This window comes from Furipterus horrens, unplaced genomic scaffold (genome assembly GCF_987537825.1).
Source record: "Furipterus horrens unplaced genomic scaffold, mFurHor1.1.pri manual_scaffold_8, whole genome shotgun sequence".
NCBI lineage: Eukaryota > Metazoa > Chordata > Mammalia > Chiroptera > Furipteridae > Furipterus > Furipterus horrens.
In genome coordinates, this window is record NW_028327178.1 from 57,433,380 (window position 1) to 57,458,115 (window position 24,736).

The 24,736-nt window shown below is 41.7% G+C and overlaps 1 protein-coding gene across 5 annotated transcripts in view; it reads left to right on the forward strand.

The window, feature by feature from the left end:
• CHCHD6 (coiled-coil-helix-coiled-coil-helix domain containing 6) overlaps positions 1–24,736 on the forward strand; it is a 383,759-nt gene that overhangs the window by 17,545 nt on the left and 341,478 nt on the right. The window lies entirely within an intron of this gene.

Sequence of the window (24,736 nt, forward strand, 5' to 3'; positions counted from 1 at the left end):
AAGGGAAGAAAAAAATAAATGAATGGAGAGGGAGAGGAGGGCAAAATAAAGAATAAAATTAATAAAATTAAAAGTACTTAGAAAGGAAGAAGGAAAGAAGAAGAGGAGGGAGGGAAGAGGTCAATAAGGGGGAGGGAAGGAAATAAAAAGAAAGGAAGAGGAGAGAGTAGAGATGGCGAAAAATTTAAATTAAAAATTTAACAAGGATGAAGGAGAGAAATGCAAGAGAGAGAGAAAGGAGAGAAGGGGTCGGGAGGAAAGAGAAAAAGGAGAAGAAGGGGAGGGAGAAGGAGGGGAATAGATTAAGATTAAAATTGAAAAATTAAAAGATTAAAAAATGAAGTAGAATAGGGAGAAAGAAAGAAAGAGATAACGAGGAGAGGGAGAGAAGGAAAAGAAGGGAAAGGGAAGAGAAAAAATGAGTGGAGAGCAAAGGGGGATGAAATAAAGAAGAATTTAATAAAATTAAAAGTACTTAGCACGAAAGAAGGAAAGAAAGAGAAAGGAAAGGGAGGGATGAAGAGGATAAGGGGGAGGTAAGGAAATAAGACAGGAAGAGGAAGGAAAGGGAAAAAATTGAAATTAAAAAGTTAACAGAATAGGATGAAGGAGAGACATGCTAAAGAGAGAAAGGAGGGAAGAGGAAGGGAGAGAAGAAGAAGACGAGAATAAGAAAGAAAGGGAGGGGCAGTGAGAGAGAGTGCGAAATAAAAGAATGAAAGGATTTTAACTCAATTCAACTATTAGGCAGTCTCTAGGTTTTTTGGTTTTTTTTTTTCCTTCTTTCCTGGGTCCGCCCCTAGTCAAAATTCCATATGTTTCAAATCTTTTCTAGTTGGTTGGCTGGCTGTGGGAAGATCCTGCTTGATTCTGGGGTTGCTAGTCTTTTATTCGTGGGCCTACCGCTGCTCTGCTGTGAGCTGCGTTTAGTTGTCCCCTCCTGTGGCTCCCTCAGCCCTCCTCAGGCCTGTCCAGCAATGCCTTCCCACCTTTAGGCCAGTCTGCGCCTGCCAGCAATCTCCGCCCTGCCTCCAGTCGTGTCTCTATTCCCGAGTTACAGCTTCCGCTTGCTTCCCCTTCCATATGTCTGCGCATGCTACCTCTCTCCCTGTCCCAAAACCATCCTTTTGTTCTGCAGAACTCTGGTGCAATAGGTCAGAGCACTGGGCCCAGCTGCGCTCTCCTGCCCAGGAGCTCTCTCCCAGTCCGGAGTTCTTCAGCGGCTCTCCCGTGTGGGCCTCTCTTCTTCTTCTTGCCCCAAAACTGTCTCTATTCCCGAGCTACAGCTTCCGCTCGCCTCCCCGTCCACACACCTGCATGCGCTACCTCTCTCCTTGCCCCCAAACCACCCCTTTGTCCTGTGGGATTCTAGCGCGATTGCTCAAAGTGCCAGGTGTGAGCGGTGCTCTCCTGCCCAGGAGTTCTCCCCCGTACGGAGTTCTGCAGTGGTTCTCCCATGTAGGCCTTTCTTCTTGCCCCCAAACTGTCTCTCCAATTATTTCCTTATATATTTAGGTGCACCTATGTTGGGTGCATATATGTTTATCAGGGTTATATCTTCGTGATGGATTGTTCCCATAAGTATTATGAAATGTCATTCTTTGTCTTTTTATAGCCTCTGCTATGAAATCCGTTTTGTCTGATATAAGTATTGCTGCCTCAGCTTTTTTTTCATGTCCATTTGCTTGGAATACTTTTTTCCATCCCTTCACTTTCAGTCTGTGTAAATCTTTTGTTTTGAGGTGTGTCTCTTGTAGACAGCATATATGTGGGTCATGTTTTCGTATCCATTCCGCTACCCTGTGTCTTTTGATTGGAGCATTTAATCCATTTACATTTAAGGTTATTATTGACAGGTATTTATTTATTTCCCTTTGTACCTGTGTTCCTCTCTCTGTCTCTTTTTCTTGTTTTTCTTACAGCATTCCCTTTAGCATCTCTTGCAATGCTGTTTTGGTGGAGATGTATTCTTTTAGTCTTCCTTTGTCTGGGAAACTCCTTATTTCATCTTCCATTTTGAAAGAGAACCTTGTTGGGTAGAGTTTTCTTGGTTGTAGGCCTTTGTTTTTCATTGCTTGAAATATTTTTTTCCCATTCCCTTCTGGCTTGTAGTTTTTATGTTGAGAGATCTGTTGATAGCCTTATTGGAACTCCCTTGTATATTATTTGCTGTTTTTCTCTTGCTGCTTTTAGGATTCTCTCTGTCTTTTAATGTTGCCATTTTAATTATGATGTGCCTTGGAGAGGGCCTTTTTGGGTTCATCTTCATTGGGACCCTTGTCCTTCCTAGACTTGCATGACTTTTCCTCTCATCAAGTTAGGAAAATTTTCTCTCATTACTTTTTCAATCAGGTTTTCTATCGCATGCTCCTCTTCTTCATTTATCCCTCTGATGTGGATATTGTTTTGTTTCATGTTGTCCTTTAGTTCTCTTAAACCTTCTCATTCTTTTTCAGTCTTTTTTCATTTTGTTGCATTGTTTGGGAATTCTTTTCTAAGTTGTCCTCTAACTTACTGATACAATCCTCTTCTTCACTTAGGCTACTTTCGATTGATTCTACTGTGTTCAGAATTTGTATTCTTCATTTCTTCCTGGCTCTTATTGATAATTTCTATGTCCTTTTTTATGCTGGTGTTCTCAGTAAGTTCCTTGTAGTTTCCCTGGAGTTCTTTGTAGTTCCCCTGGAGTTCATTGTAGTTTTCTTTGAATTTGTCAAGTTCATTGAGCTTCCTCATTATTATTGTTTTGAATTCCATATCTGATAGCTTGCTTACTTCTATTTCATCTATCCCTCCTTCTGGGAATTCCTCCTTTCCTTTTGTTGGTGTGTTGTTTCTGTTTGGTGGGGTGTTATTCCTCCTCCCCATTTTGGGCACTGGTCTTGTTTCTCCGTCTTAGATTGATCTGCTTTTATTTTCTGCCTTTATGGTGTGACCTTCTTGTATACAGTTGTTGAGCTGCTGCCTCCAGCTGACGCCACTTGGAAGGGAGCTGTCTGCTTAAGGATTTCTCCCGTAGTACTTGGGATGATTCTGTACTAGGACCTAGTCTGCTGTTCTCCAAGCTCTTTCTTGAGAGCCAGCGCCCAAAAGTTATTACAAAGTGCCTCTAGTTCATTTCACCATCCTGTGGCCTCAGCCAGAGACGAGTGTATTCTCTCACACAGTCCTGGGGCAGGTTGGTCCATTGCGCACTGGTGTGGGTGTGTCAAAGTCTGAGTGGTTGCTCTCCTGTTATGGCAGAGGGGGGGAGCCTCTGTGTGCCTGTAGGCGGGTTTGTTGTGGGCCTATTGGGGTGGCCAGGACATTGGTTTTATGCCTGTTGGGGCGGGTCCAGGTGGTGCCTGTATGCGGTGGCCCGCACGTTGGTTTCATGCCTATTGGGGTGTGCCAGGGTTGCCTGGGCATGGCAGCTGGTGAGTTGGTTGCATGCCTGGGCAGGCAGACTGGTGCTCTTCCGTGTGTGCGCTCACGTGACCCAGGGGGAGGTTTGGGGAGTGGATGAGTGTGCTTCTGCACCTGCGTTCCTCAAGAATCTTGTCCCACCCCCAGCCTCTCCTCCGCTCTCCACAAAAAAACGAAAGAGAAAAAGAAAAAGGAAAAACACAGTCATACACGCTGTTTCTTGCCTCTCAGAGCCAGATGCCATCAGGCCCACTCTTGGCTCTACCAGCAAGCAGAGCCTCACTTTCCTCCCGATTCCTCTGTGGAGAAACCTGGGGTCACTAAAAAATCTTTGTGTACTGCCAGCCGCAACTTGGAGAGCCAACCCAATCAGAAATCCCATCTCTTCCCTTTCTCCTCCGCTGTCCTCACCAGCTAGGTCGCTCCCAGGCAGTCTTCTCTGATCCAGGAGCACCAAGGTTCAACTCTTGCCAGTATCCAGATGTTAACTGAGATGTTCTGTCCACAATTAGTCTAAACTACAGACATGTCTTGGGAGCAAGCAAGCGCAGCCTCCCCTCACTCCTCTGCCATCTTCCTCATCCGAGATCTTGAGTATCTTTTCATGTGCTTATTTGCCATGTATGTATTCTCTCTGGTGAAATGTGTATTCAAGTCTTTTGTCCACTTTTAATTGGGTTCTTTGCCTTTTTATTATTGAGTTATAGGATTTCTTTGTGCTGGATAGCAGTCCTTTATCTTATTATGATTTGTAAATATTTTCTCCCTATATGTGGCTTGTCTTTCATTTTCTTTATGGTATCTTTGCAGTGTGAACATTTTTAATTTTGATGGTTTAATTTCTCAAATTGTTATTTTTATTGATTGTGCTTTTGGTAGCATATCTTGTAAATCTTTGCCTAACCTAAGGTTATGGAAACTTTCTCCTTTGTTTTTTCCCAAGAATTTTATAGTTTGGGCTATTATATGTAGGTCTAGAATCCATTTTGAATTAATTTTTTGTGTATGTTGTGAGGTAAAGCTCTAAATTAGAGTTTGGCAAAAAAAAAAATTTTTTTTAATGACTTGATAATAAATACTTTGGATCTGCTGACTAGAAGGTCTTTGTCATTACTATTCTTCTCTGAAATTTCTTGGTGAATGCAGCCATAGGCAATATGTAAATGAATGGTTGGGGCTAGGTTTCATTAAAACTTTATTTACAAAATCAAGTGTTTGGTTAGGTTTGACCCTAGCACTAGGATTGAACCCTTATCTAAATCCATATTTTTTACATGAGATATCTATAATTTTTTCAAACTCCATTTGTTGAAAAGACTATCTTTTGCCTATTGAATTACATTGAGACTTTTGTGAACATCATTTGACCGTAAACATCGGGACTCTCAATCCTGTTGAGAGGTCCATTGATACATGTGCTATACACTGCCATGATTATTGTGGCATTGCAGCAAGTTTCAAAATTGGGACCTATAAGGCCTTAAATTTTGTTGTTATTTTTAAGCTTGTTTTGGCTGTTCTGAGTACTTTGAGCATCCTTATATGTTTCAGGATCAGTTTGTCAACTTCTATAAAAATGCCTATTGGGATTTTAATGGGGATTGATATTGAATCTGTAGATTATTTTGGGAGACTTGCCATTTTAACAATATTGGGTCCTTCAATCAGTGAGAATGAAATCTCCCTTAATTTACTCAGATCTTTAAACACTTTTCTTAGCATTGTTTTGTACTTCCAGTATACAAGTCTTGCACTTCTTTTCTCAAATTTATGCCCAAGTATTTTATTCTTTTTGATGCTGTTATACATGGAATTGTATTCTTAATTTCAGTTTTGGATTCTTTATTGCCAGTATGTACAAACACAATTAATTTTTGTATATTGATCTTGTGTCCAGCAACCTTGCTGAGCTCATTTTGTATTTTGATCTTGCATCCAGCAACCTTGCTGAACTCATTGTTTTTTTATTCCTTAGGATTTTATATAGGTAGGATCATGCTGTCTCCAAATAAAGACAGTTTTCCATCTTTCTTTCTAATTTGGATACCCGCCCTCATTTTTTCTTGCCTTATTGTATTGACTAGAACCTCCAAAACCATATTGAATAGAAGTGGTGAAAATGAATGTCTTTGCCTTGCTCCTCTACTTAGGGAGAAGACATTCAGTTTTCCACCATTAAGTATGTTAGCTGTAGATTTTTTTCATAGTTGCCCTTTATCAGATTGATGATTTATCTTTTAATAGTCCCAGACATTCCTTCCCCTCTGTCCTTATATCCTGTTTTTCTTTTGTAAGCTCTTGGTGGGCAAAGGCTGTCTTATTTATTATAGTGGCTATCTCATTAGTAAGTGCATGTTGTATTGCCTGCTTAGATTAATGAATTGACCCTTCTTTTACTGAAGCTGGTGATCTGGTGGCAGCTGTGCATGAGAATCCTATTCTATTTACAATTCCAAGACTTTAATTAAAATTTGTTTCATTTATATGCAGCAGACTTCCTTTTCTACCTTGCTATTGCCTAATGATAAGCTTCTTGAATGTCTCAGCATAAATGTTGGTGCTCCTTATCATATTGTTTTATATTACATCATCTTTGTTGACAGTTTAGAGGCAGTGTGATAAACAAAAGATCACAGACAATGTCGTCTTGTGCCCTGATACTCACCTCTCTATGTTCAAGATGGCTGTATGGTACAGCACCTCCATGCACCTGTTAGCTAGGTACCTTGAAGAGATTGGATCACAGATCCTCTCCATTCTTCCCCAGGTTTAATGCTCTACCTGACTGAGTGTAGTTGATGAGGTCATAACAGGAAATGCCAACTCGGAAAGCCAGGAAAATGGATGGCCAGGTTCTCTACAGCTTTCCAGTGAATGGTGTCTATGGATCTGAATGTCAGGTCTAGCAAATACTGCTCAATTACACAACATGTACCAGTCCTGGGGCTAGGTGCTTTCTCAAGTGTTATTCTCTTTGGTGCTCCCAAACATCACACCTTCTGAGGTATCAGAAAACAAACTATAGCTAATTCTATAGGGAAGCAGAGAACTTCTGGTCCCTCCACCTTTTCCTCTTCAGCTGCTGAGGAGTGAAGAATCATCTTAAAGATAAAATGGTACAAAGGCCTGGAGGCCAGGATGTAGACTTCCTTTAGTGTTCTCCATTTATCTGGCTCTAGGTTCCCAGAATCACTGGTATGAGGAGGACAGTAAATGCTGGCTACACAACCATGCTGTACCTTAGGGGAAGACTTAGCAACTTTCAAGGGTTTATTTAAACATCTTTCAGATCTTCTCTTTATAGTGCTACAGTGTAACCAGTAACAAAATTTAAATGGAATAAAAGTTGAAATGATTTCCATCTTACCTTCTGATTTCAGTATATAACTCTTAAATCAAATAAATTGAAAGTTCATTGTAATACTCCTTAACTGTATTGCAGTATAGTGCTGATGATCTTTTCTATGTTCAAGATTAATCTATAAAGTAATATGTGGAGAGTTGTTAACTTTAACTCTAAGTTCATCTCAGGTCAGATCCCTCATTTTGGAGGTAAAGATGCTACATTGGAAGCATCTTTGATTCTGTAGGTTTTAAGTGCTACCTTTTTCACCTCATAAAGGGAATTCACTGCATGCTCTCCTGCAGCAGCTCTGGTTTCCAGGATCAAACCTGCTGTTTGTGCTGTTCCTCTGTGGCTGGTAGAGGCTTCAGAATGTTCCCTAGTTCAACCCTCGTTCCCTTCTACACCCGCTCCCTGGTCATCCTCTTTCATCTTCATTTGTGAGCTGACGGGAGTTCTGCATTCTAAATATGGAACTGAGAGATGTCCTGAATGCCACTGGTCATGTCCCCATGCATGTTGCTTGGACACTTGTAACTCACTACTTTCAGTGGAACTTACTTGCATCCCCTCCTCTATCACCTGGAAAACACTGTTTGCTAGGTTGTGAATGAATTCATCCAGACCTACATCCAGAAAGCTGGATCCCACATTTCCTTTTTTTTCCTCTACTGTTAATGACAAATTTTCAGTTATCCCTTCTGTTTCTCTCCTCTTTATCCTTTGTTTTATCCTTCCCATGTTTATTCTTCTCTTTATGTCAGTTTAGGTCTGTTCTGTTGCGTTGGTTGTGGTTTTGGACGCTGAAATAAATCCGGCAGACAGGATGATTGGCCAGTAACGAACGGAGGGCTGTGGCTCGCTCAGACCATCAGCGGAGAGCGGGAAGCCTCATCCTCCTTTTATTAGGGTTTCAAAAGTTGCTAAAAATAGAACAGGGGGTGTGACAATCCAGCCAACAACAGGAGAATTTTACAAGTGATAGTATCATTGATATGTCTAGCACCTATCAGGGAAGCAAGGCAGACACTCTAATCTTCAAAGCCAGCTCCATATCAAGACTTCATTAACAAGGAAGCAGATGGAGTACACAACAGAACCTGTTTTACCCAGGATTCCACGACTCAGTGGCCTCGACAGCCTAAAGCCGAAGGCGGAGACGAGAGTTGCTCATCGTCTCCTGAGTCATGGGATGCCACCTAGGTGGTGGGGCATGAGAATGCCCCTACCCAGAGATCTGTCTTCCTGCAACATCTCTCCCTTTTTGTTTTACAGACGTCTTATGGAGCATGACTGAGGAGATAGCAGACTTAACTTTCTGTCTTTTCTTATAGCGCAAAAACACAATAACAATTACTAAAATGAAAATAAGGAATAAAGAAATTGTTCCAACATGAGTTCCAATGAACCCATTAATATAGGGAACAGGATCCATTTTATCAATTCCACTCATAACATCTTCAAAAATACTTTGACCAGATAATTGTTCTAAATGTTTCTCAAAAGTAGTATGAATTTTAGTTTGTAAGGTAATAATATGCTGGGTTAGATTATCATGATTTAGCAAATGCTTACGAACCCGTTCCCAAGGGAATTCAGTTTCATTATAAGGAACAGGAGTAATACAATAAGAAGATTGGTTCCAATCACATTTTAACAATAACTGTCTTTTAACACTTTGTAGTTGATCACCTACTAAAACAACTGCTTGGTTTAAATCAGCTAACTCAGACTGCATTTCAGCATCAATTTGGCATTGAGCAGTCCATAATTGTTCAGAATTCTGATGCCAAGTCCTTACAAAATCCGCAGTCTGCACAGACTGATGAAGAGCAACACCAGCAGTCGCAGCGGTAGCGGTGACAGCAATTAGTCCCATGATGACTGCAATAAGGAGGCCAATAAAGCGCTTGCTCCGGCGAAGCAGTCGTTCAGCCACCTTATGAAGGAGTCCAGAGGCAGGGCTGTCTTGCCATGCACGGCCAAGCTGAACAGGCATCCAGACTCCAGTTCGGGCTCTCAGGAGGTAGAGACTTTCCTTGGGAGACAAACTCATAGTATGATTAATACAGGTATGCAGAGTACAATTAAAACAAGAGATTTGGCCGGTCTCAGGAACCCAGGTAACTTTCCCTTTGAGTAGTAAATAGGGAAGTTTAACACAAGCCTGAAAATATCTGGTAACATTTTGTACAAAAGTAAGGTTATGAAAACCCTTGGCCTGATATAGCCGTCCCGTCCAGACATTAAGAGGTTCAAAAGCTGCACTTAATTTCCACAAATGAGATTGAGAATAAAAGCCTTTCATATAGGGTAATGGTGGTGAAAAACCACTTTCTTGCCAAACAATGGAATCTCTGGCAGTACCGGTCATCCAAGTAATGTTATTGGTCCATTGTATATTTTGCTTAGGATCTGCCGTACGAGCGGAGCCATACGGACTCCAAGTAATGACGCTTCCATAGGAAGTATTAACAATAACTCGTACTTGTTCTCCCCTGCACTGAGTCCAATGGACCCAATCAGTTACTGAGAGAAATGTTGGCATTTTACAGAGTGGCCCATTCGATGGAGAACAAAATTCACAATGATTTGGAATATAACCAGTAGGAGTATAAGCAGAGAGCATTATTAACAGCTTATTACATAACTCGGTGGTATTTCCTTCTACTGTGAGCCACTTTTGGAGACCAATATTAAAGCAGTGGTAACCGGCACCAAAACAAATAGGTGGACCAGAAACTCCTGTAATATGGAACCATTGTTCCTTCCTCATCAGGCTTTAAAGGACCACGTATATCAAAAGGACCGGGAAGTCAACCTGTTTCATTATGATATATAGGAACAGTAGGGTCCCACCACGAGACCCCTCTCATTAAAGGTGGATTAGCAATATAAGCCCAATAAGTATAATTTTCAGCATTAGCTCCAGGGGCCTGAATAAAATGGCAAGCATTGCCAAAAACAAGGCCTCAACTGTAAGTGGTCTATGATTAGCTTTTACTAATACTTTTCCTTGATTTACTAATTGTTTAATTTGATTTTAAGTTGGCAGGTTCCTTCAATCCTCCTCGCCGCTGTCCTCTCGTCCCCTCTTCTGGGAGGACATGATGCAGCTTAAGGCGTTTGTCAGGAATCCAAATATTCTGAGTGCCTGTGGAAATATAAGCATAACCTCGGCCCCATCGAATAACAGTTGCTGGGAGCCAATTGGAGGTTAAAACATCATAATAATAAACAGGTTGATTTATTGGTGAAACGGTTTTCATTGCCCAATGCCTTTGAGCTGGAACGAGAGAATCATCATCAATTTGCAAAAAATTTAGAGTAAATACTGCATTCATTAATCTTTTCTTTGGGGAGTCCATACTATATCCCCCTTTTTGTTTTTCAAGAAGCTAACGCCCTTTTGCAATTCTTATTAGCATTTTTAAAAGCCAATTGTTTTTTAGTTCTTTTGTAAGATTTTCTTATTTGACAAAGCTTTCCAAGTATTTTAAAATGTATTAAGCCTGATTGGTTTAGTTTTCTTCTTTTGGGTAAGAAGAAAATAATAAATTCCTGAGATATTTCAAGGGCCCTTTGAAATACCTCAAGGTTGCAAGGAAGTTTTTTAACTTTTAAATCTTGAAAACTTTGTCAACTAAGGAATATATATTATGAAATAATATTTGACTATTTAAAGTGATAATAAAAGGTATATAATATTAATATAGACTGAAAAAATTCAGTTTTTAGCATTGAGAAACATGAATTTTTGGATATTAGTTAAGTATTTGAGTAATACATTAAATTAGCAAGATGCCTTTCTTTAATCTGGCATCTAGTTCCTTTTACCAGTTGCTGTAACAACCGAAAATAAATCTTTTGTTTGTTAGATAACCCTGGTCCGCACCAGTTTTAAGTCGGCTGCTAGGCGCAGGCCGAGAGGAGGCGTTGCGCAGAACCGCAGCCCCAGTGGTGGAACTGGCGGCGCTGTGAGGGGCGCGGAGGGGGAACCGGCAAGGCGCGCGGAGGCGACTGGCCCGCCGTGGCCGCGCCGACCGCACACCCCCGGCCCTGCCACAGCCAGGGCGCTCCACAGGAAGGGCCCGGCTTGTGTCCAGAGTCGTTGCCGCTGCCGCCGCCGCCGCCAGCCCCTCGGGTATTCGAGCCCCCGCCCGCAGTGGGAACCTCCTCCCGCCACCACCTCCTGACTTTTCTTTTGAGCCATTTCTGGCTGATTATAAATTCGAGAAGGCAATTGCTCCTCCTTGCCAAGTGGCTCAAAGTCCGATTGAAATGGCTGTAAGGCCTTCGACACCTGGTTAAAAGCGGCCTGTGTTTTGGACCAGTTTGATGAGCTCTTCTAAGAGCTTTACCAACTTGTTTCCACACCCTTAAATTTAACTGATTTCTTCTCTCTGGAGTAAACCAATAACAGTGTTTCTTGACCTGCAAGAATAAATCTGTTAAGGCACTCTCTTTTATTTGTACACCTGAACTTCTAAGTAAAGACTTTAAAAGCCTAATATATTCTTCCTTAACTGAAGGATTGTTCCCCATTACTCCGAAGCGTTTTTCCGAAAAGTTTGCTTAGACCCGTGCGATTTCCTTCTCGGTCCTACCCGTCCCGGTTTTTACCTTCTGGTCCCTGTTCGGGCGCCAGATGTTGCGTTGGTTGTGGTTTCGGACGTTGAAATAAATCCGGCAGGCAGGATGATTGGCCAGTAACGAACGGAGGGCTGTGGCTCGCTCAGACCATCAGCGGAGAGCGGGAAGCCTCATCCTCCTTTTATTAGGGTTTCAAAAGTTACTAAAAATAGAACAGGGGGTGTGACAATCCAGCCAACAACAGGAGAATTTTACAAGTGATAGTATCATTGATATGTCTAGCACCTATCAGGGAAGCAAGGCAGACACTCTAATCTTCAAAGCCAGCTCCATATCAAGACTTCATTAACAAGGAAGCAGATGGAGTACACAACAGAACCTGTTTTACCCAGGATTCCACGACTCAGTGGCCTCGACAGCCTAAAGCCGAAGGCGGAGACGAGAGTTGCTCATCGTCTCCTGAGTCATGGGATGCCACCTAGGTGGTGGGGCATGAGAATGCCCCTACCCAGAGATCTGTCTTCCTGCAACACTGTTCCATCTTTCATTGGCCATTGGATAAATTGTTCTTTCTCCCAGTAGGATTGCTTTTAGCTGTATAATTTCTTTTAAGGTAAATTTTACTTTTAAACATGCTCCAAAATTCAGAAGATGGCGCATAGGGAAAAGAACATCTCTTACTTTCACCTTGTCAGTCCTGCTCTTAGAGGCAGCCCTGGTTACCAGCTTCTTACATCAGTGATTGTTAAGTTAAATTGTGTTACCACTCCATTCCTTCCTTCTTGTCCATACAAGCTTTCCATGGCCTCTAGGTCAAAGGCAGACTCTCCGGCCTGGCTTACAAGGCTTTCCATGTTCTGGCAGTACTTTCTGCCTCTTACTACACATCCCAGCAGTATGGACACTTATTCCTGCTATACACTAAGCTACTTCATGTTTCTATGTCTGTGAGTCTGCTCTTAGTCTGCAGTACTTTCCCTTTGACTGCCTAAATTCCTCTTCATCCTTAGGACCAATTCAAATGTTACCCTATAAAGGATGCATTTTGTGATGTCACTGCCCCACCTCTCAGTGGTCACCATCCTGTGTCCTGCAGACTTTGTTCACCAACCAGTGCTTATTCCTCTGGGCAGAGATGATCTCTTCCTTGCTTACTCCTTTGCCACCACGTGATCAGGAGCCACCTCTTTCTGTCCCCAGCACCTAGTCCAGAGCTAGGCACAAGTCAACAAAATACTTGGACAGAATTTTGAACCACTGGCTGAGTTTTTCTTGCCCCAAACCATGAGTCCAGAAACTTTGTGATATTAATTGAATTAATTGCCAACATTTAAAAACTGGAGGCCTTTCATAAATTTAATTTAAAGTCTGGTCCATATTCCCACGTGGTGACACTTTCTCAGTTATGGGAGCATATGCTTTCACCACTGTCCTCACCACATTGTCCTGCCCTTCCCCTCCTACCAGTTCCCTTTTACTTATTTTTCTTACCTGCTAGACCCCTGTGGGCATTTGTGTTTACCACAGTTGGTGTAGGAGGTCTCCAAGGGCTCTTCTTGGTCTGACATTCTGGGACTTCGATCTAACTTGACCTTATTGAAAACTGAAGGAATAGTGAATAAAATCACAGGATCACAGGATTATGCAGCATCTCTATGGGGATTAAGGTGTCCAGGCACCAGAAGCCACTGGCAGACCTGACAAGCTCATTTTTCTGGAAACTTCCCTGGGTGGTCAGCCTGATGGGAGGAGCCCTAAGCCCTGGTGGGAGATAGCAGTGGGCTGCAGTTTTATCTCCTGGCACCCATCGATCCTCAGAAAACGGTGCCCTGAGTGGCTATGGGAATGGCCATGCAGACCTAGCTCACTGCTGACTCACCATGGAACCTTGCACAACCTGTTTCTCTGCACCACACCTTTTCCACTCTTTGCATGGGGAGACCACCTCTTCTGCTTATGAGGGAGCTGATGCGTTGGTTAATGCAAAGAATAATGCTTAGGAAGCTGCCTCTACATTGTTTCTTCTCAAATGTGTCTAGATGAATAACATGTTAAGACTAAAAAGTGCTTATTTTCATATTGACATTTTTCTAATTAAAGTAGGCTGTTTTATGAGTACATGTTCCACCTTCCACTTCATGTCCTGGGGCTCAATAAAGTATCATAAACTGGGAAATGTGACTTTCATGTAGTTTTATTTTTCTTGAATTGGCCCTTCTATGAACATTGTTACTTGTCGCCTCAGAGTGGCTCTGTGTTACTGGCTGCCTTTACTTGTGCAAGTTTCACTATTAAGTGCCCCAGCATTGGATGGGAGTCTTGGCCCCCGCACTTAAGACTTCCTGTAATCTTGGAAGAATCGTTGTACCTCCCCAACTCCCACTGCTTCATTGGTAAAATCGGAATGCACCTAGCTTGAGGGCTGGCATGTGGGGTGTGTCCAGAGAATGTTAGGTAGTGGTTGTTTTAATCATTATCTTTTTCATAGGAACCCATGTCATTACTCTAGAGTTGAGTGCCTCTGCTACAGCTTTGAGCTTTGTTGCCCTCTTCTGGAATTTGGGGACATTGCATCCTTTCTGGCTTCAGCAGTTTGATGCTAGGGAATTCTCTTTTTCTTTCTCTACATGCAGCATCTTGCAGCTTCCTCTGTAATCTGTTTGCCTGTGGAACAGAGATGCTGAATACATTTAGAGCCTGCACACACATAAGAATGGTTCTTGGCTCAATGTTGACAACCCCTCTCCAGTTAGCCAGGCTTGGGTCTTGATGTTATATTTCCCTCATTTAGTTCTTTGAGACTTTTTCTTCTTGCAAGATGCATCTCATTTTTAAATGCTACCTGTCTACAGTTTCTCATGAATCCTTTCAGGCTTTTTCAAACCTCTGTATAAAAGCATACTCTTTACCTTTTTATAGTACGCATCAGATCATACAGTATGTAATTGCTTCTTTCATTTGCCCTGTGCACTGGTCAGCTGCCAGGTCTTCAGTCATTTAAGTTTCTTGGTGTCTCTTGCGTCCATTCATTCCCCTCACTCCAGCAATTACATTTCAGCAATTACAGCTTTGATTGCTCCTGATGTGCACTGTTGTGACAGACTGTTCTGTGTAAGGTGACGGATGATCTGACTGAGTCCCTGTTCAGAAACCATTGGTGGTTTCCAGTTGACAGCAGAATAAATTGCAGCCTCCTTACAATGTCACTCAAGTCCTTCCCTGAGGGGACCAACCAGCCTTGCACATCTGGTTTTCTTCACAGATTTGTGCTGTGTCAGGCTGAACCTTGGACAACTCTTGAGTGCTCTCTCTCTGCCTGTGCTCCTGTCCTTCTCCTTTACTCTCACCCCTTCTCTGCACTCATCTCTTTAGTCCCAACTCAGGCCATCTCCCTTCCAGCTGGAACTTGCAGTTCCTTTATTAGCACCTTAGTTGAGCTTCTCATATCTGACAGCTTAGCAGCTTGTGTGCGTTTGTCTTGTTCACCCTATTGCACCATAAGCTTTTTGAATGTAAAGCTCTTGGCAGTTATATCTTTACATGCTCCATTGCACTAGTGTGTTATGGACATGTGCCTTTAGTAAATATTTATTTGTTTCATGTATTTAACAAATATTGAGCACCTCCAGTGTGCTGTTCACTTTCTAAGCACTGAAGATACAAAACAGAATCCCTCTCCCATGGATCTTACATTCTGGTAGGAGTAATGACAAGCAAGTGATCAAATGTGAGTTATGTAAGGTGGGTAACAAGTGCTGTGAAGGAAAATGAAGAAGAGGAAGGGAGAGAAAAAGTGATGGTAAGTTTGTAACTTAGAGTGGCCAGGGAAATGCAGGAAGTGTTTTTTTGTGTTTGAACTTACTTGTGACTCAGCTGGGGTTCCCTGACTTCTCTTAGCAATTCTGACTCCTTTGTCGCTTTACTTTTGCAGTAGTTTTCCCTTCCACAGGCCCCTCCCACCTGTTAGTGCTGTTTCACAAGTGCATCTCCCCTGTCTCTTGTCATTGGATCAGCATCCTTTTGCTCCACAGGAGACTGGGCAGTGGTTAAGGAGTCAGGCAGCCTGGCTTGCACTCTGTAAGCTTCATGGCCTGGGCAAGTGCTTTACCCTTTCTGTGCCTTGGTTTTCTAGTGGGAGGTGGGCATTGCATTGTGAGGATTAATGAGGTGATCTGTGAGTGCTGAGTGCACTTAAATAGTGTATTAGTAAGTAGGATGTTACAGCTTGTAGTTATTATGACTGACCTTCTTAATATACTGGGTCAGCGGGACACTGCTCACTTCTATCATGGTTCTTCCATTTGGCGCTGGATAATATGTACCCACTTGCAAGATTTCTAGCAGCACCCTTCTCCCCTAGCCTTTTAGTCTATGGTGGCCACATGATTTACTGATAGACCCCTATGGTTTAATAAAGAAACCTCTAGCCCCCTCTTTGGGAACTTCCCTCTAAAGTAGGTGAGGAAAATGTTTGGTTGCAGTCATGCAATGGTGATCGTTAAGATGTGAGGTTCTAGATTCTCAGTGTATTTGTTAGGACAGAAGTGGTGAGGTCTCTGCATGTGTGTGACTTTAACTGAGGCCTGACTTTGGCTTTTTGTGGCCTGCTGACCTGCAACCATGGCAGTCCTGGGCCAGTGGGCTGGAGAGAGGAGGAGAGACTGTCCCTTCTTGGGTTCCATGTTGTCAATGGAGACATGGTAGTGGCAGGGAAAGGCCCTTCTTCTTGAAATCCCATGTTACTCCACACTGAGGGCAGTAGGTCAGAGCTGGAGGGTGCTTTAAAAACAATCTTCCCACCCTGACCTGTGTTACTTGGTTGGGTGTCATCCCATAAAGCAAAAGGTTGCCAGCCAGTTCAATTCCTGGTCAGAGCACATGCCTGGGTTGCAAGTTTGGTCCCCGGTCGGGGTGCATACAAGAGGCAACCAATTGATGTTTCTCTCTTGCATTGATGTTTCTTTCCTTTTCTTTCTTCCTCTTTTCCCCTCTCCCTAAAAATAAATAAATAAAATCTTTTAAAACCCAATCTTCCCAATTTAATTTTGAACATATTACGCAAGTAGAACACTTAGAATAGTGCTCAGTTTAGACTATGTGGTGACTTACCTATTGTTATTACAATAGTCCCCCTTATCCATAGCTTTGCTTTCCGCAGTTTGTTGCCTGTGGTCAAATATTAAATGGAAAATTCAAGAAATAAACAATTTATGAGATTCAAATCATTTGCTGAGCAGTATCATGAAATCTCGCATTGTCCCACCTGAGATCTGAATGATCCCTTTGTCCAGTGTATCCACAGTGTATGTATAGTACAATAAAATAATTTAAGGCAGAGGTGACATTCACCTAACTTTTATTACAACATATTTTATAATTGTTCTATTTTATTATTAATTTCTTACTGTGCCTAATTTATAAATTAAATTTCATTGTAGGTATGTATGTATAGGAAAGACCAATATATACAGGGTTTTGTATTATCCATGGTTTCAGGCACCCATCGGGGGTCTTGGAACATATCCCATGTGGACTTCTGCATTATTGATTAGTTCATGTATTATTATGTACCCAGTATGTGCCTGGTATGGATTTTATTTAGTATTTGAATAGTGCTTTGCAATTTCACATAATAGCTAATATTGGTTTTTACTTTGTGCAAACTGCATTGTGTAGATTACTTCATTTAATCCTCACAGCAGCATTATAGCCTATACCATTAATTATTTTTATCTCACAGATGAAGAAACTGACTTAGAAAAAGAAAGTCCCTTGTCCAAAGTCATGCAGCTGGTAAACAACTTAGTTGGGATTCAAACCCAGGCCTCTCTGACGACAAAGCACTTAATTCCTGCGCTGTATCACAGGGGTCCCTGTTTCATAGGTAATAGAGGTGATGTTCAAAGAAGTTAAAGAATTAGGTGAAGGCCACATGGCTGGAGCATAGGTAGCACTCCTCTTTTCTTGCATTGCTTTGGATTCGGCCCTCCATCTCCTGTCCACATAGGACCACATCTGGCCAGCTATGATGGCACAGTGACCAGTGGGCCTCTGGCACTGAGTTCCCAGAACCGTGTGGCTCGGGAGGACTCCATTCTGGTTCTCTTGGTACAGGAGCACTACCCAGATGGCGTTTATTCTTACATGACTACTGTGTGTGTATGTATATTTGTTGATTAAAAATGTTGCTTGCTGTATTTTGTAGCAACATTAAAATACATTACAAATCTCCCACTGCCAACAAGAAGCCTACCAGTGTTTTACTTAAATCCTCACTCACCGTGTAGTATGGTTCAGATTATACCACCTGGGCTGGGACTAGGAAATCAGAGCCTGTGACTCACCTGTGACTCACCACACCTGCTCTTTCCCTTGGATCAAATGTGAGCTTTTAACTTTCATCTGCCAGGGCATAGGTTCTTGCCTTTTCTTGCCTGTCTGGCCTGATCATCTGGTCCTATTCTTACACAGTGGCCTTCTGTCAGGCCCTTGGACATGCCAGATTCTGTTATTTTCAGACTTTATACTTAGCCTCTCCTCTACTTGGAACTAAATCATTTTCTTCTGGATTTCAAGATGTAAATGTGGAGGCAGGAGTCTTAACATTGGTGCCATCTCCTCTAAGAGGTCTTCCCCAATACATGTGGCTTCCTGCACACATCTCATCACTGCAGTATTGTATTTTATTCTCTCCTAACACTTAACCAGTAACATACATCACCAACTTTTTAAAAAAAGAGAGAGGGGAAGGGAGAAAGAGAGAAAGGGAAACGTCAGTGTGTGGTTGCCTCTTGTGCGTCCCCAACGGGGGACCTTGCCGACAACCCAGGCCTGTGCTTTGACTGGGAACTGAACCGTGACCCTTTGGTTCACACGCTGGTGCTCAGTCCACTGAACCACACCAGCCAGGGCACATCACCAATTTTTAAGACACGTTTTAACATCTCTGAAACAGGGATGTCATAAAATAGGTGAAATGGTAATTTCATTGGTGTTATTTGTCTTCAGGTTATATAAAAATAATGGTGTGACTTATAACTGTTTTAGGTTGTCCTAGATTGGATGAAATAAGATTTGTAAAATGTTTATTGCCTCACCTCCTATTAGAATGTAAGTGCCATGAAAGCTGGGACTGTGTCTCTTTCACTGCTGTTTCATCGCTGTTTCTTTCACCTACTGTTTCTAGAACATTGCTTAATAAACAAATACTTGCTGAGGGAAAATGGGTTGGAGTTATGCTGTCCTTGGCTAGGCTGCTTCTTCTGGTTCCCAGGACCTCCTTTCTATGTGTGCCAGCACCTGTTCTTCCTGGTCATGTGACCCTTTACAGCGTGACCATTACCAAGGTGACTGCCTGTATCATGCACATTACACATCATTGATCACCCATACCCACATAGATTTTTAGGACCACTCAGTGCTCTCCTCCTTCTGGACACATGTCTCAGAGGACTGGTGCATCTCAGAGAATCCACCGGGAGCTGGTAAATGTTTAACAACTAACTTTTCTCTCAAGGAAGATCCCTGATTTCTGTGTCTTTTTAAGCTAAGTCTCTGATATGATGTGTATATATCTGATCTTTAATTTATGCTGTGCTATAGAACAATTGTATTTGAATTTAAAAAATTGTCAGTTCTCGAAAAAAAATGTGGCTAATTTAAAGCTGGTCATGAAGTCAACCAGCTTACAGAATTCCAGAAAATTTAAAAATTGGCTCTTGCAGGTTAATTCCAGCACACTGTAGAAACACCCAAATATTTTTCCATGCAGATTTATTCTTGAGTGTCAGCTTCATGTCCTGCTTGCCTAGAAAAACATCCCATCTCAGCCTGCTGTTGCCTTACACCCCATCAGAGGTCCCACCTTGACCTTCTGTGTAGATGATTTCAGCAAGAAATTGGCACTAGACTGTGCTATAGAGTTTACTCTTGACTTTACAAAACATTGGCTCATTACAGGTTTTAGTTGCTATGCTGCAGAAAGGAGTGAATGAGCCAGTGAATTTTAAGGCTTTTTTCCTTCTAATATAAACTGGGATTTTACATCTACAATCAAGCTAATTTGCTATTTTTTCAAATAGTCTCTCTTTTCTTGATTTGCTTTTTCTGTCAATCTCACAAAAGTTCTTGAACTAACTTAAGATCAAAACTCCTTTTTCTTTAACTCTGTGCTCTCCTTTGTCCCATACCACTGAGTTATAGCACCAGACAAAACCTGTTATTGCATGTCATTGCTGCTGCTGCAGGCCTTGTCACGTCATGACCAAGGGCATGCTCCCTACTCCAGTGTGCTCCCTATGACAGTGCCAGTTCACCTTCCAAAATACCTGTGTTCTTGCCTGTCTCAGAAACTTTCAGCAAGGCCCACATCTGTTTGAGCCCTCTGACTTTGAAGTTCCTGTCTGTACCAGCTCTACCAAAGTCAACCTTCCCAATGCACACCTTTCAAAGTGAATTTAGGGCTGTAGGCACACTGGTCTCTGACTGTCTGTGTCTCTTTCCACCGGGTTGTCACTGTGTGAGATTACCTTCTCCTCCACACACCGTAGCTTCTCTTCTATCCAAATCTAGCTGCTGCCCTCAGGAGAACGCACAGGAGAACCTTCCTTAGGTTACTTTGCTTATGCTGAGTGACATCCTGTCTGGACTGCTCATTTTTGTTTTTAGTTCTATTTTTATAACAGCTGTATTAAGATGTGATTTATATACCATACAAGTCACTCATTTAAACAATTCACTGGATTTTAGAATAGTCACAAATATGTACAGTCGTCATCACAATCATTTTTATAACATTTTATCACCCACCGCCCCCAGAAAAACCCTTTTACTCTTTAGTTATCAGTCCTTAGTCTCCCCAATTCCCCAAGTCCAATGCAACCACTAATTACTTTTTTGTCTCTGGAGATTTGCCTATTTTGAACATCTCAAATAAGTGGAATCATATAGTATGTGGCCTTTTATGTTTGGTGTATTTTACTTCGCATAATGGTTACAGGTTTATCCATTTTGTAGTATATATTAGGACTTAATTCTCTTTTAAGGATCATATGGTAACTATGTTTAACCTTTTGAGGAACTTACAGAGTTTTCCACAGTGGCTCTATTATTTTATATTGGCATCAACAATGTATGGGGTTTCTGATTTCTCTATATCTTTGTTAACACTTGTTATTATCTGACTTTTTGATCGTAACCATCCTAGTGGGTGTGAAGTGGTATCTCACTGTGGTTTAAACTTGCGTTTCTCTAATGACTAATGATATTGAGCCTCTTTTGTATGTTTCCTTTTTTAAAAAATATGCTTTATTGATTATGCTGTTACAGTTGTCCCAATTTCTTTTCCCTTTGTTCCCCTCCATCCAGTGACCCTCTTCCCTCCAGCTGTTTCCCCCCCCCTTAGTCCATGCCCATTGATTGTGCATATAGTTCTTCTCAACATCTTCCTATCTACTCCACTCCCTCCTACTATGCTTCTTAATTCCTGTACCATCTCCCTCCCTTTCCCCTCTTCCCCCTCCCCACTGACCTCCCCACATAATGTTCCCCATACCTATAATTCTTTTCCCACTCTCGTTGCCTACTTAGTTTGCCTTTGTTTTGATTCCCTAGCTTCTGTTGTTGGTTTTTGTGATAGTTTTCATTTTAACATTCATAGTTTTGATCCTCTTTCTCCTAAACAACTCCCTTTAACATTTTGTATAACAGTTGTTTGGACCTGATGAACTCCTTCAGTTTTACTTTATCCTGGAAGCACTTTCTCTGCCTTTCTATCCTGAATGACAGCTTCACTGGATAGAGTAATTGTGGTTGTAGGTTTTTGCTTTTCATTACAGTATTCCCTCACTTATCGTGGGTATTACATTCTAGACCCCCCACCTCCATAATAGGTCAAAATTCACAAAGTAGGAACCTTACATTTATTTTAGTATTTATATATATTTTAAGGCTTTATAAACCCTTCCCACACACGTATAAACCATTCCCAGTTGCTTATTAACCTTATAGCGAAAAATCTGCGATAAATAATTAAATATAATATTTTTTAAAATCCTGCGATACAGTGAGGCTGCGATAAGTGAACCATGATATAGAGAGGAACTACTCTACTTTGAATATTTCTTGCCAGTCCCTTCTTGCCTGCAGAATTTCTTTTGAGAAATCATCTGATAGTCTTAATTGGGACCCCTTTGCACATAATTCTCTTCTTCTCTCTTGATGCTTTTAAGATTATCTCCTTATACTTAATTTTTGACATTTTGATTATAATGTGTCTTGGCGTGCTTCTCCCTGGGTCCAGTTTTTTTTGGAATTCTGTGCTTCCTGGACCTGTAAGTCTGTTTCCTTCCCCAAGTTAGGGAAGTTCTGCTTCATTATTTTTTCACATAATTTTTCAATTTCTAGCTCTTCTTCTTTACCTTCTGGCAACCCAATGATTTGGATATTGGCTCACTTATAGCTGTCCCATAGGTTTCTGAGCCTCTCCTCATTTTCCTCACTTTTTATTTCCTCTTTCTGCACTGGTTCACTGTTCCTTCCCTGTGTTCTGATTTATTGATTTGATCCCTGGTTTCCTTTCCCTCAACGCTAGTTTCGTAAGTGTTTTTGTTCATTTCAGCAGGACTAGCCTTCATTCCTTCCCTGTCTTGTTTAAGATCTGCTGTTATGTCTGCAAACATTCATATAACCAAAGCTCTAAACTGTGCCTCAGAAAGACTTCCTATCTGCTGCTTCATTAGATTAGATATTTGCTGTCTGGTCAGGTGTGTCACTGGGATCTCTGTCATGATCTGTGCCATCCTGACAGTTTTGTGTTTACCTTTGCTTCCTGGGCAGGGCTGTCACCCCTTCTCCATTATAGGGGTCGGAGCTCCTGTGCACTCATTACAACCAGGTGACCCTTTTCACCACACTGTGGTGTTTTCTATGGGCTGGGGCATCCAAGATGGCTTCCTGCCATTCACTCTCCACTGAGAGACTGGGAGCCTCCTCCTCCATCCCCAACCCCTCCGGGCCTCACAGTCCAAGCAATGGGGGTTTGCCTTCCCTGGCATTGGAATTGCAAGCTGACAGGTCTGGTCTGCAGCTGGGGGTGCTCCCCAAGCGCTTCTCACCTCCCCTTAAATACGGGTGTCTGTGCTTACTGCCATCCCACCGCTGTTGCCACCACTGCTGCCGCCGCCAGCACAGCTTGACCTCTCTGCCCTGGCTTCACCCCTCCTACCCGTCCAGATGAGCTCCACTTCTTTATAACTTCATACATTGGACTTCCATTTATTTTCTGGAACTTCTGGTTATTTCTGGTTTTGCAGTGGTTGTATTCCTTCTTAGTTGTGGAGGGAGATGGAGCGTGTCAGTCTAGGCCCCCATCTTGACCAGAAGTCTCCTGTGTGTGTTTGCCTCCGTGTCTTAGGTAGAGCTGTCGCTCCTGTTACATTGTCTTCTTTTGTATATTTTCTTTGGAGAAATATTTATTCAGATCCTTTGTCCATTTTTAATTGGATTATTTTATTTTATTGAGTTGTGGGAATTCTTTATATGTTCTAAATATACATCTCTTGTCAGTTACATGATTTGCAAATATTTTCTCCCATTCTGTTGGTTATCTTTTCACTTGATTTTGTCCTTTAATATGTAGAACTTGAATTTTGTTGAAGTTCAGTATATCAATTTTGTTTGATTGCTCTTGCTTTTGGTGTCATATTTACAAATCCACTGCCCAAATTGAGATAATAAAGATTTACTTCTAAAAAGAAGAAAAAAGAAATTTACTCCTATATTTTTTTCTAAGCGTTTCATTATTTTAGCTCCTACAGTTAGATCTCTGATCCGTGTGTATATGGTGTGAGGTTGGTGTTCAACTTCATTTTTTTGCATGTGTAAATTCAGTAGTACCAGCACCATTTATTGAAGAGACTATTCTTACCTCATTAAATTATCTTGGCACCTCTGTCAATCAATTGACCATAGATATATGTTTGTTTCTAGATTCTTCATTTTCTTCTGCTACTGTACATGCTTAGTTTTCTTTTGTCCTACATTACTAATTAGCTCTTTAATTTGTATCAGTATTAAATACTAGAGGGACTCCATCATCATCATCATTATTATCTTTAGTTGCTATAAGAAATTAAAATTCAGAAGTGCCAAAAGTAAAAGTCCTACCCCAGCTATTCCAGCTCCCACTTACAGAATTTTGTGTTTTTTATGTAGTCTTTTAGACTTTCACATCTGAATAGATTCATACATGTGTGTATGCATATATGTGAATATTCAGATGCATTTTCACACTTGTGAATTTACATATGAATATATTGACATTTATATTTGTATGTATAATTTTTATAAGTGCATCTCTCTTTTTATAAAATTGAGATATACAGAGTGTTCTATGACTTTATAAATCAGCAGTATATTTTATACATTGGCCCTGGCTGGTTTAGCTCAGTGGATTGAGCGTCGGCCTGCGAGCTAAGTGTCGCTGGTTCGATCTTCCAGTCAGGGTACATCAGAGAAGGAAAACTCTGACTCCAAAAAACCTCCGCTGCCTTGCGGCATACCTCTTCAGGGGAAAGGCTAAGGGAGTAAACCCTGACAGAAAATCCGGAGCCGGAGTCCCTAAGGTGGTTTGACGTTGTAGTCAACACCGGCAACTCCTGCAGCACACCTGAAGCCAAGCTGTATTGACTCCGTCTTTCCCTTGGACCCTTCAGCTGTGAAGAGAGGGGGGGTCTGCTGCATGGGCAACAGCAGACCCTCCATATCACCCTGCCCAGGCTCTGTAGCTTCAGTGTCATCGCAAGATGTCGATTCAACACGGGAGGAGACAGATACGATGTCACTCCCGAGTCGGACTGCACAGCCATTCTCGGCGGTGCAGATAGACTCTTAAGAAGCTACACCATCGTCTCTCGAGACGGACGGCTGCCGACGACGATTTTATACATCCCTTTGTGACAGTTACATGTCTTACAATCATTCTTTTTTTAAATTTAAAAAATTATAAAAAAATTTTTTTCTATCCTTACCTGATGACATGTTCATTGACTTTCGAGAGAGGGGAAGGGTGGGAGAGAGAGGGGGAGAGAAACATCAATGCAAGAGAGAAACATTGATCAGTTGCCTCTCGCATGTGCTCCGACCTGGGACTGAACCTACAACCCAGGCATGTGCCCTGACCAGGAATTGAACCCGCAATGTCCTGGTTTATGATATGATGCTCCAACTGAGCCACGCCATTCACGGCACCTCATTCTTTCTTAATGATTTCATAATATTCCATAGAAGGTATACATCATCATTCTTTAATCAGTTCTCTATTGTTGCATATTTATATTGTTTTCCTTTCCTCTTTTTTTTTTATTCTGTATTTCAATGCTGCTGTATACATGTGGG